The following is a 16,769-nucleotide window of genomic DNA, read 5'->3' on the forward strand; positions in this document are numbered from 1 at the left end:
ATAAAGAACACTCAGATTGAAAGAGTTAAAAATTTTTAAACCTTCCACAGATGGAGTCAAAAGTGCAGATCAGCTTGTTATGTGCTCTGGGTCCTAGGAAACTAGCTATCCACAAGACAAAATAGATAAGCTAGGAGTTCAGAGCAGGGAGTTCAGGACAGTGTGACCAAGCACTATGGGTACCAGGAACTAAAACTGACCATAAAATAGATTGAATAGGGTTTGAGCTGGGAGTTCAAGTTTGCATGCCTGTGAACCCTGGATACCAAGAACTTGGCTGACCACAAGATAGATGGCTGATTACGTATAGGCTCTTAGAGACTAGCCTATAGAAAATGTTCCCCATGACTGTTCCTTGTACCCTGTCACAAACTGAATAATGGGCTGGGACTTTCCACAGGTGCCCTCCAATAACCCCCTTTCACTCCCCCTGGGTTGTAGTCCCCCCCCCCAGTTGTGGTTTTTGCCTTTAAATTTTGTCTCCAAAGCCTCGGGGTAGGACCCCACTACCCCTGTGTGGGTCATGGGTCTTAACCTCAGTATACTGATTGAAATGCATCTCTTGCTGTTACATCAAGTTCAGTGTCTTTGCAGTCATTGGGGTGGCCATGAATTCCCAAGGCTTGGGTGAGGTCCTCTCTTCGCAGGGGCCTTACAGTTGCTGGTAATAGAACCTGACTTAGACTCCCGAAAAGCCATCATCAGTGGCTGAACAAATAGAAACCATTGTTGGTACCTGCTTTCCCTTCAGGGACTGAGTATGACGTCCACCCAGATGAGGCATAAGATGACCTTCACCCATAATTCCAAAGCACTTGATTCATTTGCTGTGCCACACTTCAATCTCTCACAGTGCCCTTCACCGATTTTGGTTAAGAGTCTCATGCTTTGAGAAAAGTTTATTTTAACAGGAAGGGTGATATGTAGAAGGAGCTAAGGTGGGAGGAGTACCGAGAGGAAGAGATGGAGTAAAGAGAGGAGGAGAAGTAGGAGAGGAAAAGCTAGATGATGAGAGAGAAAGAGACAGAAAGAGGGGCGGGGCATGGAGGCAGATGTTCACGTGTCTCCACCAGTCAAAGATAGTTGATATATCTAGGTTGGGTATTGGGTTACACTTCTGATTCAGCATTACCAAACTTATAAAGCCTTTGATTAACATTTTAAAAAATTGTACAAAAGCAAAAAGGAGGAGGCATGGGATAGGGGTTTTCTAGGGGAAATAGGCAAAGGGGATGGCATCTGAAATGTAAATAAAATATCCAATTAAAAAAAGGAAAAAAAAAAAAAGAGAGAAAGCTCAGAGACTACATCGTTGAGCACTTTCCCTTCTAGCCAATTAGATGTTGTCAGATGTCTCTCCAAATCATAATTGTTCTTGGCACTGGGTGGGGAGTAATATAGCCACTGAATAAATTAACACTAAAAAAAAAGAGTCTCATGCTGTGTGATATCGACCTTCATGTATTCCAACATAAGGTCCTCATCCTTGTACACACCTCCTATGAGAGGTCTTCTGTGTCTATTGTCCCCCACAGACTTGGAAGCTTCTGACATCAGGATTAACACCTTGATGTGCAGGTCCCATTTCTAGGATCTCCCAGCTGATATGAGGCTTCTACTCTGCAACAGAAAACTCGGGATGTGAGCAGAGGGTTATCAGGTGGCCAGAGGCTACAGCAAATTAAATAGATGGGCACTGAGGACCCAGAAACCTAGCTTCCTGGAATTTATAATGAAGATATAATGAAACAACGGGGGGAAAACAAAAAAACAAAGGAGAGAGACACCAACAAGATGGTGTTCATGTCATAGCCTAGAAAGCCATCACATCATGATGCACAGTGCCAAGGTCACGGGCTTAGGACAACGTAAACTTCCTGAGAGGAAAAGTGGTCCTCTGCAGTAACCCCAAGGGGAAGGAGGCAGGAGGGGGCAGTTAGGGAGCCGTTACCGCCACCCCACCACAGATTCTGCTCTGAAAAGCCAATGGAAATCTTTTTTGCATTGACAGGAACAAATGTTAGGATGCACTGTGAAGTTTGAAACAAAAACCTGGATTTGGCTGGGTGGTGGTGGCACACGCCTTTAATCCCAGCACTCGGGAGGCAGAGACAGGCAGATTTCTGAGTCCGAGGCCAGTCTGCTTTACAGAGTGAGTTCCAGGACAGCAAGGGCTACACAGAGAAACCCTGTCCCGAACCCCCCCCCAAAAAAAACCAAAACCAAACAAACAAAAAACAAACAAACAAAACAAAACAAAACAAAACAAACCCCCTGGATTTAGTTTAATAAAACACCTCCCTCAGCGTATAAAAAATGCTAGGTGAAAAGGAAACCCGTTCTACTGAACCCTATCTGGGCTAAGTCTTGTCAACTTTGCTACCTCAGCACTCGAGGAGGAGGGTCTCACATCCGGAAAAGTAGTAAATCGCTCTCTGTATCACTCACAATGTTAATGAGTGGAAGAGGGTGTCCCTATGTACAAGGCAGTAGGAGGGCTCACCCGTGGAATATTCTTCTCTGATGCAGTGAGCCTTTTTTTTCAGCACACATCGGGAGGCTCAACTAAACATTTATCATTACTTTGTAGAGTGAAAAATTATAAGACCATTTTATGAAATATATGTAGACTTTTTCTTTGCCCTTAGACCTGAGCAGAAAAAGTGCAAGTTCCAGAAGTCAGAACTGAAAATAAGATTCAGGCCTTCACTGCCCCAGGACACATTCCAGGTGGAGGATATTATATTATCCCTGAGTCAGAGGACACTTGCTGGATTACATTCCTCAAGCCTCAGGGAGTAGACCCACCTGTGGGTGGGAAAAGCCCAAGGCAGGAAGACACATTCCTGACCACAAAAAGGATTCAAGTCATCTAGGTGGGGCTGTGACTGGAGAAAGTGAGAAATATTTAACCTGAAATAGTTGGTAATGACAGGGTAGGGCACAATGACGTGGTAAAGCTACATTCTTGAGAAGAATGAGTGTGCAGAGTAATTTTCACATGACTCTGGATCTTTTGGGATGGATTCCTCTGGAATGTTCCAATGTTCTTGGTTACCCCTCCCTCCCTTGGTCTTCCCAGTGTTATGTTCAAAATTTGTAAAACAACCAATCATGTGTAACTACGTAAAAATTCCTTCCTTTCCCCAGCCCATGCTATTAAAAAACCCCTCAACTTGCAGGCCTTTGGTCAAAATTCTGTTCCTGCGTGGACGAGCATTTTTGACCGCTGACTAGCCAACTCCCCAATAAACCTCTGCTGATTGCATCCAGGTATGGTTTCTTGTAATTTTTGGGTGGTCGTGATTTCCTGAGACTTGAGGAAGGGTCTCCCGAGTTTGGGGGTCTTCAACTTGAGTGGAGCAGAACCACCATGGACTTTGGACACCACAGACAGTTCTCAAAAAATTTTTGCAATAAAGAAATTTACCATCCAAACTACTCAGACAGTGCAGTGTGACAAGATGCTCTTGGGACTTCCTAGCAGACTCGCTTGGGGGAGGGGGGGGAACTCTGGGAACATAGACTTTTGTTCACAGTGAATATCTGCAACTTGTGTTGAACAGGCCCACAATCCACACTCGTTCATTCTGTGTGCTGCTCCGTCTCTACACGGGCAGTTTGACCCAGGGTGCCCTCAGAAAACTCAAGGAGCATCCCACAAGGGCTGGTCATCAGCTCTTTGCACCTGAAAGAAAGCAAAAAGCAGCACAGCATTACAAACAGAGGCGTGCTCGGTCAGGTTTTGGGACACCAGCTTTCCCACCAGGTGCCTCCTGGCAACGTAAAACCTATTCTGAACTTAGGAGAGGGGTCTAGCACTCCAACCAAAAAATTCCAGGGCAGTTCTGGATTTAGTAACCTCCACCCAGAAGTGATTTCTGCTCCTTATTTGCCAGCCAGCAGCACTAGCTCTAAGAAGAAACCCATGCAGACCCCAGAATGCCTCACCTGGCTGAAGGGCAAGGGCTGGCTCATCTCCATTGTGGATAGAGGTGCTGGCATGGCAGGTAAGGCTGGCATCGCTTCCAGAGAACTGAAAGACAAGAGCTCCATCCTTTACAACTGTAAAGGATATCCTTGACTTCACACATCAGAGTAGGTTTTGTCTCATGGTAACACTGGGTGTCATGATCCCCACAGCCCCACATCTGTCATCAAAGACATTCTGGGTGATTGAAGAAATTGTGAACATTGTTCAGACAAGACGCTCTGTGCAGAGTGAGCCAGGAGGGATACACGTTAACATGAGCAGCCTCATCTAGCAGGTCATAGGGACCAACTGAAGAAGGCATCACTGATGCTAACCCAGTCCTGGCAGGACAAATCTTACAGTGGACACACTAAGCACCAGCCAATGTTGGACCCTGGTTCTGGAGGGTGTCCCACGACAGTCTCCCGGCTGGGGGCAGGGCGCGAGCAGGGAGGGGAGATTGCCTGCCCCTGCCGCTGCCTCTGGCGCCCTGTAGCTGACCAGTCTCTTCCAGGTATTGCCCCTGTTTCTCCTCGCTGAACCGGTCCAGGCTCAGGCTAGGCTGATAAGGAGCCGACTAACTGACAAGGAGGCAGCCCGGCGTTCCAGGCAGGCTCCGGGGAGAGCCAGTGGGTTGCCGGGTGTTACAGCTCTTTGCTAAGTGCCAGCCAGGTAGCAGGGAAAGGCGGTGGCGGGTCCATGACGGAAGTTCTCGGAAGTTCTCGGACAACAGGATGTTGGGCCTTAGACGAGGTAACTCCATTTAACCTGCAACCTTCAATCACGTAGCACAGGTAGAGGTCTCCACCTCCAGAGATTTAAATATTAATGAGTTATCTAAAGGCCAGGGGCATAGCTAACTAAGTTATCCCCTCCCTTTTTCCCCTCCCTATAAAATTAAGCTCCCCTGGCCTTCAGCGGGGAAGCGCATACCACCTACATCCATTTACCATGCCATGAACAATAAAAGCTATGGAAAACAGGACTCCACGTGTTGTCTGATCTGCCACCGCCAGGTTCCCAGCCTTTGGAAACTTGAGCTGCCCACCGCCAGCCCGCAGCGGCTGTACCAATGTGGGACCCTCCGCTGGCGGAGTGGGAAGCCCGCCCGGGACCCTGATGCCAGACCACCGTGGGACCCAGCCGCTGGACTCTCTCTTCCCCCCCGCCCACGAGATTTCTTCCCCACAAGCCAATACAGCAAAGAAGAAAGATACAGACAGAAAAAAAAAAAAAAAAAGAAAAGAAAAAACAGGGCTGGTCGACAATCGCAGCACTAAATCACAGGCTGAATCAGGAGGAGAGCTGGCATTTAGAGGCCAGCCAGATTTACACAAGGAGACCTTATGACATCTTTCTAAATCAAACCTCAGTGCATCGTATCTGATTCTATTTACATGGAATCCTACTGAATTGTCATGGGTTCATGTCGGGCCTAACATGAGGTCTAATCTCCATTCCACCTTCACCCTTCAATCAGGAGGGTGTGATCCAGACCCTAGAGAGATTTACATACTAATGAGGTACCTGAAGGCCTGAGGCTGGAGCTGATTAAGCATTCCTCCCCAGACCCTCCTTTCTCCTCCCCTCCCTATTTAACTCAGGTCGGCCCTGGGTTTTATGGGGTATGCATCCAGATCCATCCACCATCAACCCTGTCAATAAACTGGTTTTGGAAACCCAAGGACTTCCTCGTGTGTTGGGGCTGTGCCGCCATGAGGAACCATGAGGAACCCTGGAGAGGCCTTTAGTTAATGAGCAGCGGGGCCCAACTTCCAGCTAGAGGAACCCAGAGCGGTCCCAGCCGAATACCCACAGCATGGCGGGAGGAACCCTGGGATCCCCAGTCATATTTTTTCCTACAGGTTCATTGCCTCAGATTTGAAGGGTCCCCTCCAGGAGGAAGCAGTGAAGCATGTGAGACTAGGGAATTTAACTAAATGTCTGGGAAAGCTGAAACCTTAAGATCTGCAAAGATTCCTCCCCAGAGCTGTTGAAGCAGCACCTGCTGAGGGCGGGGACTCTGAGCAGCCAAGCCGCCTGGAGAAGATGCCCTCTCATGAGCTCAGCTGCCTACCCAGGATGCTCCACTGGACAAGCTGCTTGCAAGAGAACTCCAGGCTTCTAGCTTTCATGAGTCATCACCCATACTGGCTGTGGTTTGGTGAGGCCCAACTACCCTTGGCCAGGAGTAAGCAACTCCTAACCCCAGTAAACTCTCCCATTCACTAAGATGGACTTTATTGTTACTTTGTCACCTGATCTCTGTCTGGTGTGAGTAGACATCTGTTCCTTATCTGGGGGGAGGACACATTTTTATTTCCCCCAGGAACAGTGTCACACTCAGCAATACAGCCAATCATGACAACAGAAGGCCGTCCACTAGACCATTAGTATCAGACACTTAGTGGATGAGACGAGGAAGGTTCAATCATGACCTGGAATCATGTGGACTCCGTTGACCCTAGTGCAGACACGACAAATGTCCACTGAAACAGGATGAGCAGGAGTGATTCCCTCTCCACCAGAAGACCCCAGACAACCCTTATAGCTAGCGCCCAACCTGGAGATGTTTGCCAACTTTTCTCTACCAGAAGACCTCAGACCCCTCCATAACCTGACCCTATCTCATGAAAACCTTGGGAATCTTCTCTCAGTCACAGAGGAATGGACCACTCTGGACACTAGCCATCTTTGTCTCTGAATCCTGTGGGACTTTGGTTGTTATCTTTCTAACACAGAACCACTGGACTCACGTCTCTTCAGTCCTCTGAGATGGCCTCTAGCTTAATACTTCATACTTTGGCATCTCTTAGGATTTTTAGACCTTTCGAGACGATTTGCAATATCAAGAGGGAAAACATCAATGCCTCCCAGAAAGCAGCAGGCTTTGCCTATGAAATAAACATGAGGAACAGGGTTGTAGAACTCAAGGATCGATGCCAGTGATGAGCCTGCACATTATCCAAAGTGTGGATGCCCACCCACATTTCCTCTGTTTGAGGTCTTCTTTTGTTGACAAAAAGTGTTGACGCTTTCCAAAAGACATGAGGAAAGATATGATCTTCAAACCCTGAGACAGTGAGTCTACAAAGGAAGGCCAATCCTGCCTTGTGACCCACAGAAAGCCCAGGGCCCTCGAGGCTTACCTATGGTGATAACAAACTGTAGAGACCATAGTGGAAGCTGCCAGCCCACTTCTGGTTCCTGGACCCTCCTCTGGGTATAAGTTCTGAGGATAACTTCCCTGCTGCTCAGTACATTCTACAGAAAACAAAATTCCACAAAACACAGGTGACAGAAAGACACGCAGCACACGAAAGACACAGACACTTACTTGTCTGCGGGATGCAGAGCTGACTGTACAAAAGCCAGTTCACCATCCCTGGGACACAGCTTCCCACCCAAGAAAAGGATGGACAGAGCCACCACGTCATCCGATGACATCACCCAGTGACATCATATGAAGCGACATCATCCACAGCAATGTCGCCCGATAACCAAGTGGCATCACTGTGAGCTCCTTCTGTGTGATGTCATAAAGAGCGACATTATAATTTATGCTAATTTATGCAAACCAACCCTTACAGTCCCATTTTTTCCCCTGTATTATAATGTATGTCCTTGGATGACATCACTCAAAATGACGTCATCCAGAACCACATCACATAAAGTGACGTCATCCACTGACATAACCCAGACTGACATCATCAGGCCGATGCCATCCTGAGTGACGTCATCACGGTTGCAATGCCAGCGTCTGGATCTCTTCCACACAGGCTTCTCTCGTTACCCAGGACACCAACGTGCACTTCACCCATCAGCCTGCTTTGGTGCTGCCACTCTTTGCCCCCTACTTCACTGAGGGTTTCTTGCGGTGAAAGCTGTTGCTACCTCAATCTGCTCTTTGGCTTTCTCTCCACGTTAGCAAGAGTATCTTGGAAGATCTTTGACTCTTCCCCCTCCCCTTTTTATTGAAAATATGTTCCTGTCTTATGCAATATATCCTGTTTACAGTTTATCCTCCCTCTCCTCCTCCCACTTCCTCTCCACCACCCTCCCCCATTCAGATCCACTCAGTTTCTGTCATTTAAAAAAAAACAGGCTTCTAGGAGATACCAGCAAAATGCAACAACCTGAAGCACCAGATAAAATAAAAACCATCACATTCAACGTGGACAATGCAATGCAACAGAAGAAAAGGAACCCCGAGAGAGAAAAAAAAGAAGAATCAGAGGACCATTCATTCACACCCTCAGGAGTCCCACAAAAGCACTAAGCTGAAAGCAGTAGTATTTACACAGGGATGATGGTGATGGAATAACGATCAATAATCAATGCCAATCAATAACCAATAAATGGTAATCAATAATTATCAATACTAATTGATAACTAATAATGAACAATAATTGATGGTGCATGCCTTTACTCCCAGCACTTGGGAGGCAGAGGCAGGGGGATGATGGTGATAGAATAACGATCAATAATCAATGCCTATAGGCCCTGTGCTTGCTGCTCTAGACTCTGTGAGTTCATATGAGCTTTGCTCAGTTGATTTAGACAGCTTTGTGCTCCTGGGGTCCTCCAATACCTCTGGCTCTTACACTTATTTAGCCTCTTTGACTGTGGGTTCCCTGAGCTTTACTGTTGGTTCCCTGAGCTCTGAAAGGGAGGGATTTGATGGAGACGTCACATCATCACATTTAGAGCTCTGTTGTCCCAATTCACCCTCTCTTGATCTCTAGCTCCATCTTTCTTTTTGTCTCTCTGTGTGTCTATCTCTCTCCCTCCCTTCTGTTCTCCCTCCCTTCCCCCCTTCTTCCCTCCACCCCTTTCTCTGCGTGATGTCTACTGTGGGTCCCTTTATTTGTTCCTATCTGCTGCAGGGAGAACTTCTCTGATGGTGGCTGAGTAAAGCGTTAGAGCTTTGACTCTAAAAGACAGCCTAGTAGATGTGGTCATCTCTAGTTGGGCACACGGGTAGGAGAGAAGCCTGAAAGGCAGGCTTCATGCAGGCGTCATACTGCCCTGAGTCCACGATGGGGTAATAATGTCCTCACAGCATTGGCCACAGTCAGAACACAGGGCCTGGGTCAAGGTCTGTTCTAGCCTCCTGCCTGATCACCAGAATATCTGCTTAATGTAGTGCAAAGGATGAGGCTGAGAGGAGCTGCTATGCATGAATTAGCATAAATTATAATAAAGCTCAGAGAAATCTGAAGCTGTAAACTCTATTTCTGATGACCTCGCCCACCCCGGCCTGGCCCCGCCCATGTCACTGACTCATGTTGACTCTTCCCACACTTACATGGATCACTTGATTAACTCATTTTTTTCCAAAAGAGACACAAATGAAAAAATAATCTTGGATATTTCTAAAGACTCTGTTCAGACTAGAATAGTCCTAGGTCTCACTGAACATTTCTGGTTCAAGCTGATGATGGCCACATCCACGCATCCAGCCCATGCACAGCACCTGAGGACGGGGGTAGCTGTGGGAGCTGGCCCAATATATCACAGTCTGTATACGGTGAACTCACCTGCATGGCTGAGATCAGCGAGGGCAGCAATGGCCACGGACAAAGGAGAAACTTCAGGATCCATCCCAGGATTCAGATTCTGTCTATGTCCCGGTTGCTCCGCTGGGAAGAAAACTTCCTCGAAGGATGGCAGTGTAAGGGGCGTCATCCAAGACTCGGGGGCACTCATAGAGGAATCAAGCATGTTACCACTGCCAGCAGACAGAGGGCAGAGGCCAGGCCCAGGGTCAGAGCCCATGGACATGAGACTGGCAGGATGATGACCTCGCCATTCCAGGTGTCTTTCACATCCGTAGAGTGATCTGGGGAACATAACCAGACAATGTGCCCTGGTGGGTACAGGTGAAGGTGGGGTGGGTGGGTCTTAGGAGAGGAATCCAGCCAAGGTTGGGAATACGGGCTGAAGCCAATGATGCCGTGGAAGGTTGCACATCACTGCCACCAGTGGCCCTGCCTGATCTTCCCTGCGGCTACCAAGGGATAGGCCTGACCTGCCCGGAGTCACATATAACACCAATTGTTTATTTAAAAGAACCAGAAAAAGCTGGGCAGTGTTGGTGCACGCCTTTAATCCCAGCACTTGGGAGGCAGAGGCAGGGGGATGATGGTGATGGGATAACGATCAATAATCAATGCCAATCAATAATCAATAAATGGTAATCAATAATTATCAATACCAATTGATAACCAATAATGATCAATAATTGATGGCGCACACTTTTAATCCCAGCACTCAGGAGGCAAAGGCAGGCAGATTTCTGAGTTTGAATCCAGCCTGGTCTACAGAGTGAGTTCCAGGACAACCAGGGCTACACAGAGAGACCCTGTCTCGAGAAAGAAAAAAAAAAAAAAAAAAAAAAAGGAACCAGAAGAGAGAGAATGATTTGCAAGACCCTAATATCAAATGAATAAATGATTGTTAATATTAAAAAATATTAGGCAGAAGCTGACAGTGATTTAACGAATATTCCAACAGGGCTGAGGTATCTCAAACGTGATCAGAGCTCTCCTTAAACACCCCCTCAGCATCTACCACGGCTGGTACCGTAGGCCCTACCACATCCCCATTTCACGTGAGACTGCAGAGGTCACACTCCTGGGCAGCGTCCAGCCTGGCACTGCCCCCATGACTGACCAGCAATGAATTGTATGTAGAAGGCTCCTGCCTTGCCACAGGGGAGTAGCCCCAGACAGTGAGGTATACACAGGCTGCTGCTTACTCCATAAAGCGAAAGGACAGCAAACTTTTTGGGGAAAAAAAAAGATAACAAAAGCAAGCCAACATGACAGAGCCCAGAAGGGAAAGGAATGGGTTTAAGGATAAATTACACTCTGGTCTCCAACAAAGGAGGGGCGGACTAAAGAAAAAAACCTGTGCGGTCAGGCGGTGGTGGCACACGCCTTTAATCCCAGCACTTGGGAGGCAGAGGCAGGGGGATGATGGTGATGGAATAAAATCAATAATCAATGACAATCAATAATCAATAAATGGTAATCAATAATTATCAATAACAATTGATAACCAATAATGATCAATAATCGATGGTGCACACCTTTAATTCCAGCACTCAGGAGGCAGAGGCAGGGGGATGATGGTGATGGAATAAAGATCAATAATCAATACCAGTCAATAATGAATAAATGGTAATCAATAATTATATAGTATAATATAATATTATACAGAGAAACCCTGTCTCGAAAAAACCAAAAAAAAAGAAGAAAGAAAAAAGAAAAAAGAAAAATCTGTCCCCTGGTCTGAGTGAACGACACTACCTGAAACCCAGTGGTGGTGATGTTGTGTTGTCTCCAGAAAACCTCACAGCTGGGGACGTAGGCCCCATAGCCGTGTGGGTCATCTCTAGGGACATCGGCCCCGTAGCCGTGTGGATCGTCTCTGGGGACTGTAGAGTCTCACTTCCTTCACATCCAGCTGGAAGCAAACCACAGAGAGGAAAAAGGGCATTAGGTCCCTGCCCCTGGCCCAGCTGAGAGCAGCTCCACAGACCACAATAAGAAGTGATCTTCAGTCATCCCAATAGTCTCGGCCCTTGGGCTGACTTCAGTGCAAACCCATAGTTCCCAGCCTGGAGATGGGTTCTCTTCCCAAATAATACACTGTAGGTCCTGAGAGACACACTGAACCCTGCCTCCAGACCCACACAGCCAATGCCAGAGTCAACTCAGAGCCAGGTACATCTTGTCAGAAATCAGCCCCCCAAAGGGCCTGGGGTTGCTCACCTGAGCGCTGAGATACAGTCAGAGATGCACAATGGTTTCCTGAGAGCTGTACTGGCTCAGGACCATGATCCTTTGCCTGGGAAACTTCTGAAATGGCCTCCTGGACTCTTGCCACAGGCCTGAGAAGAGCCTTCTGATGCCGCCGCCGATAATTGGCAAACCAGCTGTACAATTGCTCAGTAGTCAGGCCTGTCTCCGATGCCAGTTTTTCCTGCCCCCCCCCCAAAATAAACAACCATCCTTGAGTTACAGGTGTTCACAGAAGTGTCTGGGTCAGCTGATATTCATGTAGAAATCTGGGTACAGCCCAGCTTGACCCCTGAAATGATGGCAGATATGGTGGTCAGTGAACTGGTGCCGTGGAAAACAGATCATCAGCTCCTGAGCCTGTGCTGAAGAAGTAGATGGCAATGCACACGCTCGTACACACACACACACACACGCCCTGCACCCGCTCCACTCAGGACCAGCTGACACTCTTGAGGACCTAAGACCCTATTAAAGGACAAAGGCCGGGTGGAAACTACCCTGAGCCCTTGGATCAGTGTCTGCACTGTCTTCAACCAATGTCACTTCTCTGCTACACTGTGACTTTCAGCCTGGATCACACAGCAAAGGACTGAAGAGCATCTGGGAATTGACCAGGTTGGAAGTGGGCAGATCCTCATGAAAAAATCAAGTCTCACAGAGATGTTGGCAATATGGAGTGGGGGCAAAGAGAACGAGGGAGGGGGTCTGCGGAGCCGGTGAGGCCAGAAGAAGACACAGAGAGCTGGAGAAGTTACATCACAGAGGGGGAGCCACCTGAGAGGTGTGGGGGCCTATAATATATATAAATATATAAATACATATAATGTGTATAATATATAAATATATATACATATAATGTGTATAATATATATAAATATACAAATACATATAATGTTATGATATGTATAAGTATATAAATATATAATGTGTATAATATATATAAATACATATGTGTATAATATATACAAATATATAAATACATATAATGTGTATAATATATATAAATATACAAATACATATAATGTGTATGATATGTATAAGTATATAAATATATGTGTATAATATATATAACTATATAAATACATACAATGTGTATAATATATAAATATATAAATACATATAATGTGTATAATATATAAATATATAAATACATATAATGTTATGATATGTATAAGTATATAAATATATAATGTGTATAATATATATAAATACATATGTGTATAATATATACAAATATATAAATACATATAATGTGTATAATATATATAAATATACAAATACATATAATGTGTATGATATGTATAAGTATATATGTGTATAATATATATAAATATATAAATACATACAATGTGTATAATATATAAATATATAAATATTTATGTGTATAATATATATAAATATATAAATACACATAATATGTATAATATATATAAATATATCTATCTGGGAAGAAGACAGTGAGGCTCCCTGGGGAAGAGGGGAGAGAAGCCTGCAGAGAGGATGCAGGGGGAGCTTCCTAGGAAGGAGAGGGAAGAGTCACTCATCCGTCTAGAGTGGGTGCCGTCCTCACCAACTGGGCCTTCTTGGGATGAGTAGTCACAGCTCTGGCAAAGTCCTGCAGACGTCTCCGGATCTCTGGGAGGAAGTTCCGGCTCTGAGGACCCTCGGGGCGGAAGGTGAGTGGTGGCGGGTTCCTGTATAGGAGGTGGAGAGGAGGGTTTATACAGCATGACTTCCGCCATCTCAGGGCCTGGAACGTCTCAGCAGAAGGATTCTGATGCGCGACCTTCAGTCCACCCGCGCACCTTAGTCCCCGTCACCTAGAGCGGCCTGGGTCCTACTTTCTGGGATGGCGGCTGACGGTCTACCCTTCTCTGATCTCACCCACTGAGTGAGCACAGGCTACCCCACGGCCAGACCAGAACAAGCACCATGTCGCTCCTGCTCTGCTTCTATCAGGCTGATTAACACCCTCTGCCTCTCACTCCAGGTCTCGTGTGTGTGTGTGTGTGTGTGTGTGTGTGTGTGTGTGTGTGTGTGTGTGTGTGTGTGTGAAATATGCAGGAGGCCCACGGTGTTGTTGTTCCCTCTTGTCTCTATGCATCACAGGAATTCCAGGATGGCTTAAGGGACCGGGTAGCTACCGTTCTCTTATGTCCAGACTGATTTTTTCCTGCTCTTCCTTTTGGATTTCTTCATAAAGAACACATGACACATGCAAAGGCCACTTTTCTGAGGAATAGATGACATACAGCTGTGAAGCCCAGAGCTTCCTCCTGCTGAGGCACAAGCAGAACATTGCGCCCTGTGCCTGGGGTTCACATTTAGTAGGGAGCTCCTCCTGCCTAGACTTCAGTGCTGGGTCACAGCCTGACTTCAGAACACTGCAGAGATGGCCCTCCAGTGGTCGTTGTCAAGTGTCCCAGGAGACCCTGGCATGGGTTGTTTATTTGGGAGAGGGGCAGGAAAAACTGGCATCGGAGACAGGCTTGACTGCTGAGCAAGTGTATAGCTGGTTCACCAATTATCAGCGGCGTCAGAAGGCTCTATCCGGCCGGGCGGTGGTGGCACACGCCTTTAATCCCAGCACTTGGGAGGCAGAGGCAGGGGAATGATGGTGATGGAACAATCAATCAATAATCAATTGATCAATAATCATCAATAAATGGTGATCAATAATTATCACTGCTAATTGATAATCAATAATGATCAAAAATTGGTGGTGCACACTTTTAATGGGGGATGTCATAGGAAAAGTGGACTCCCTTTTCCTATGGTCACAGCCCGAAAACCCATCTGTATTTGGGAAGGGCAAGATGCTAAAACTCTTGTGGCATCTGCTGTTTACTCTCAGACAGCAGGCGCCTCTAGATCTCTGGCTGGCATCTTCCAGCTTGAAGATTTTGTCTGTGTGATTTCCCCCCCTCTCATCCAGGCCTCCAGGATTGTACTGATCATGTGGTCAAACGTAGCCCCTTCCCAACAGCAAAGACCTGATCTGTCTCTGTTCTCTCACTGTTGGAGTAGCCCTACGTGAGGAAATCCTCTTTATTTCTTCTCTTCTCCATTGTCCCTGGAACCTGTCCCTTGGCCAGCTGCAGAAAATCAGGCCCAGTCTATACCCACCCCCTGCAAGCATCCAGCACAGTGAGAACACTTTACAGAGACAGGGACGTGACAGTGTCACGGCTCCACTGCACTCTGCCGGGCCATCAGACTCTGGGGTGATGTGGTCGTGTATCCAGTCGAGAGGCTGATTTATCCACTGAGCTTCTGAGGATGAGTCTCAGAGAATCAATATTTGGCAGACTCTCTGATAAAAAAACAAACAAACAAACAAACAAACAAAAAACCCAAAGCAACCACAACAACAAACCCCAATTCTTCCTGCAGTGAGTGTGGCCCTGCAGTGAGTGGGGACATCATTCTGAATGTAAAAGTCCTCAGCCCTCTGTCTCTGCTGTGAGGCTTTGATGAAGAGCAAAGGCTTCACTGTCTCAGTGTCTAGGGAACCTTGGCCTTCTAACACACACAAACACACACACACACAGGTACACACACATACACACACACATACACACACATACACACACATACACACACACACACCAGGATATATGATATATAATATATAATAAATAATAAATATATAATATATAAGTATATATAACAAATATATATTTTTGTATATATAATACATAATATAGTGTCAGGCGGGCAAAGGGCACACACACCAGGATATATGATATATGATATATAATAAATATATAATATATAAGTATATATAACAAATATATATATATATATTACATAATATTGTGTCAGGCTGGTGACAGGCACACACACCAGGATATATGATATATAATATATAATAAATAATAAATATATAATATATAAGTATATACTATATATATATATATATATATATATATATAGCGTCGGGCTGGTGAAGGGCACACACACAACAGGATATATGATATATCATATATAAAAAATATATAATATATAAGTATATATAACAAATATATATATATAATATATAATATATAAATATATTTATATTTATATATTATGACATACATGTCATATATATTAGACACGGGGGTCCTGGTGTACATTACATCGTAATAAACGCTGCTAAGGTGACTCTCTGTCATTGTTTCCTCAGACCCTTGGGGTTTAGATGGCACATTCCTCCCGTGGAAGTCCCAGGGAGCCTGCGCAGAGAAAAATCAGCAAGTACCTCTTCCTGCAGCGAAACCTCTGTACTGCAGTCAGTTCGGCGACACCCAGCCTCCTCATGGTCAGCTGATAGTGGATGTCGTTCCAGAGTTCTATCAGGTCCTGGCTGCCTCCTGGCGTGTGACACATCTGTGAGAAAAACTTGCTGAAACCCAGTCACCTCTGTACTCCCTGGAGTGGGTGACAATCCGTCATCCACACCAACCCAGACTTTGGGAAGGCAATCATCTGGGTCCGCAAATCCCCCAATATCACCTGAACATAAAAGTTTCCAGTACCGGCAGGACCCGAGGAGGTGACACCTTAGGCCAGACAATTACCCACAGGCCACGGCAGGCTTCATGCTAGCCATGAATAAACTAGAGGCCTGGTTTCTGATCTTAAGCCCTTCGAATCTCCAAAACAGTAAGCCAGTCCTCTACTCAAATACCCCAGTACTGAGTACAAGGCCCGGCGTCTTCACCAGGCCTTGTTAGCCTTATCTGGATCGAGGCAGGAACTCCCTCAGTGAGATTCTGGTCCCACTTCAGGGATTCTAATCACCGATGCTACTAACTGCCAATCTGCCGTCTCCTCAGACCAACCATGAGGTCCCCTCATTGTCTCCTACATTCTTACTGAAGGTCTGCATGTTACCATTTATCACAGCCTGGCCTGCAAACTCACCACTGTCTTTCCTCAACCTCCTGAGTGTCGGGATTATAGATGTGCACCTCTGTGTTAAGTGTCAGGTCTGGTGTCCATGT

The sequence above is a fragment of the Arvicanthis niloticus genome, chromosome Y (genome assembly GCF_011762505.2).
Source record: "Arvicanthis niloticus isolate mArvNil1 chromosome Y, mArvNil1.pat.X, whole genome shotgun sequence".
Taxonomy (NCBI): Eukaryota; Metazoa; Chordata; class Mammalia; order Rodentia; family Muridae; genus Arvicanthis; species Arvicanthis niloticus.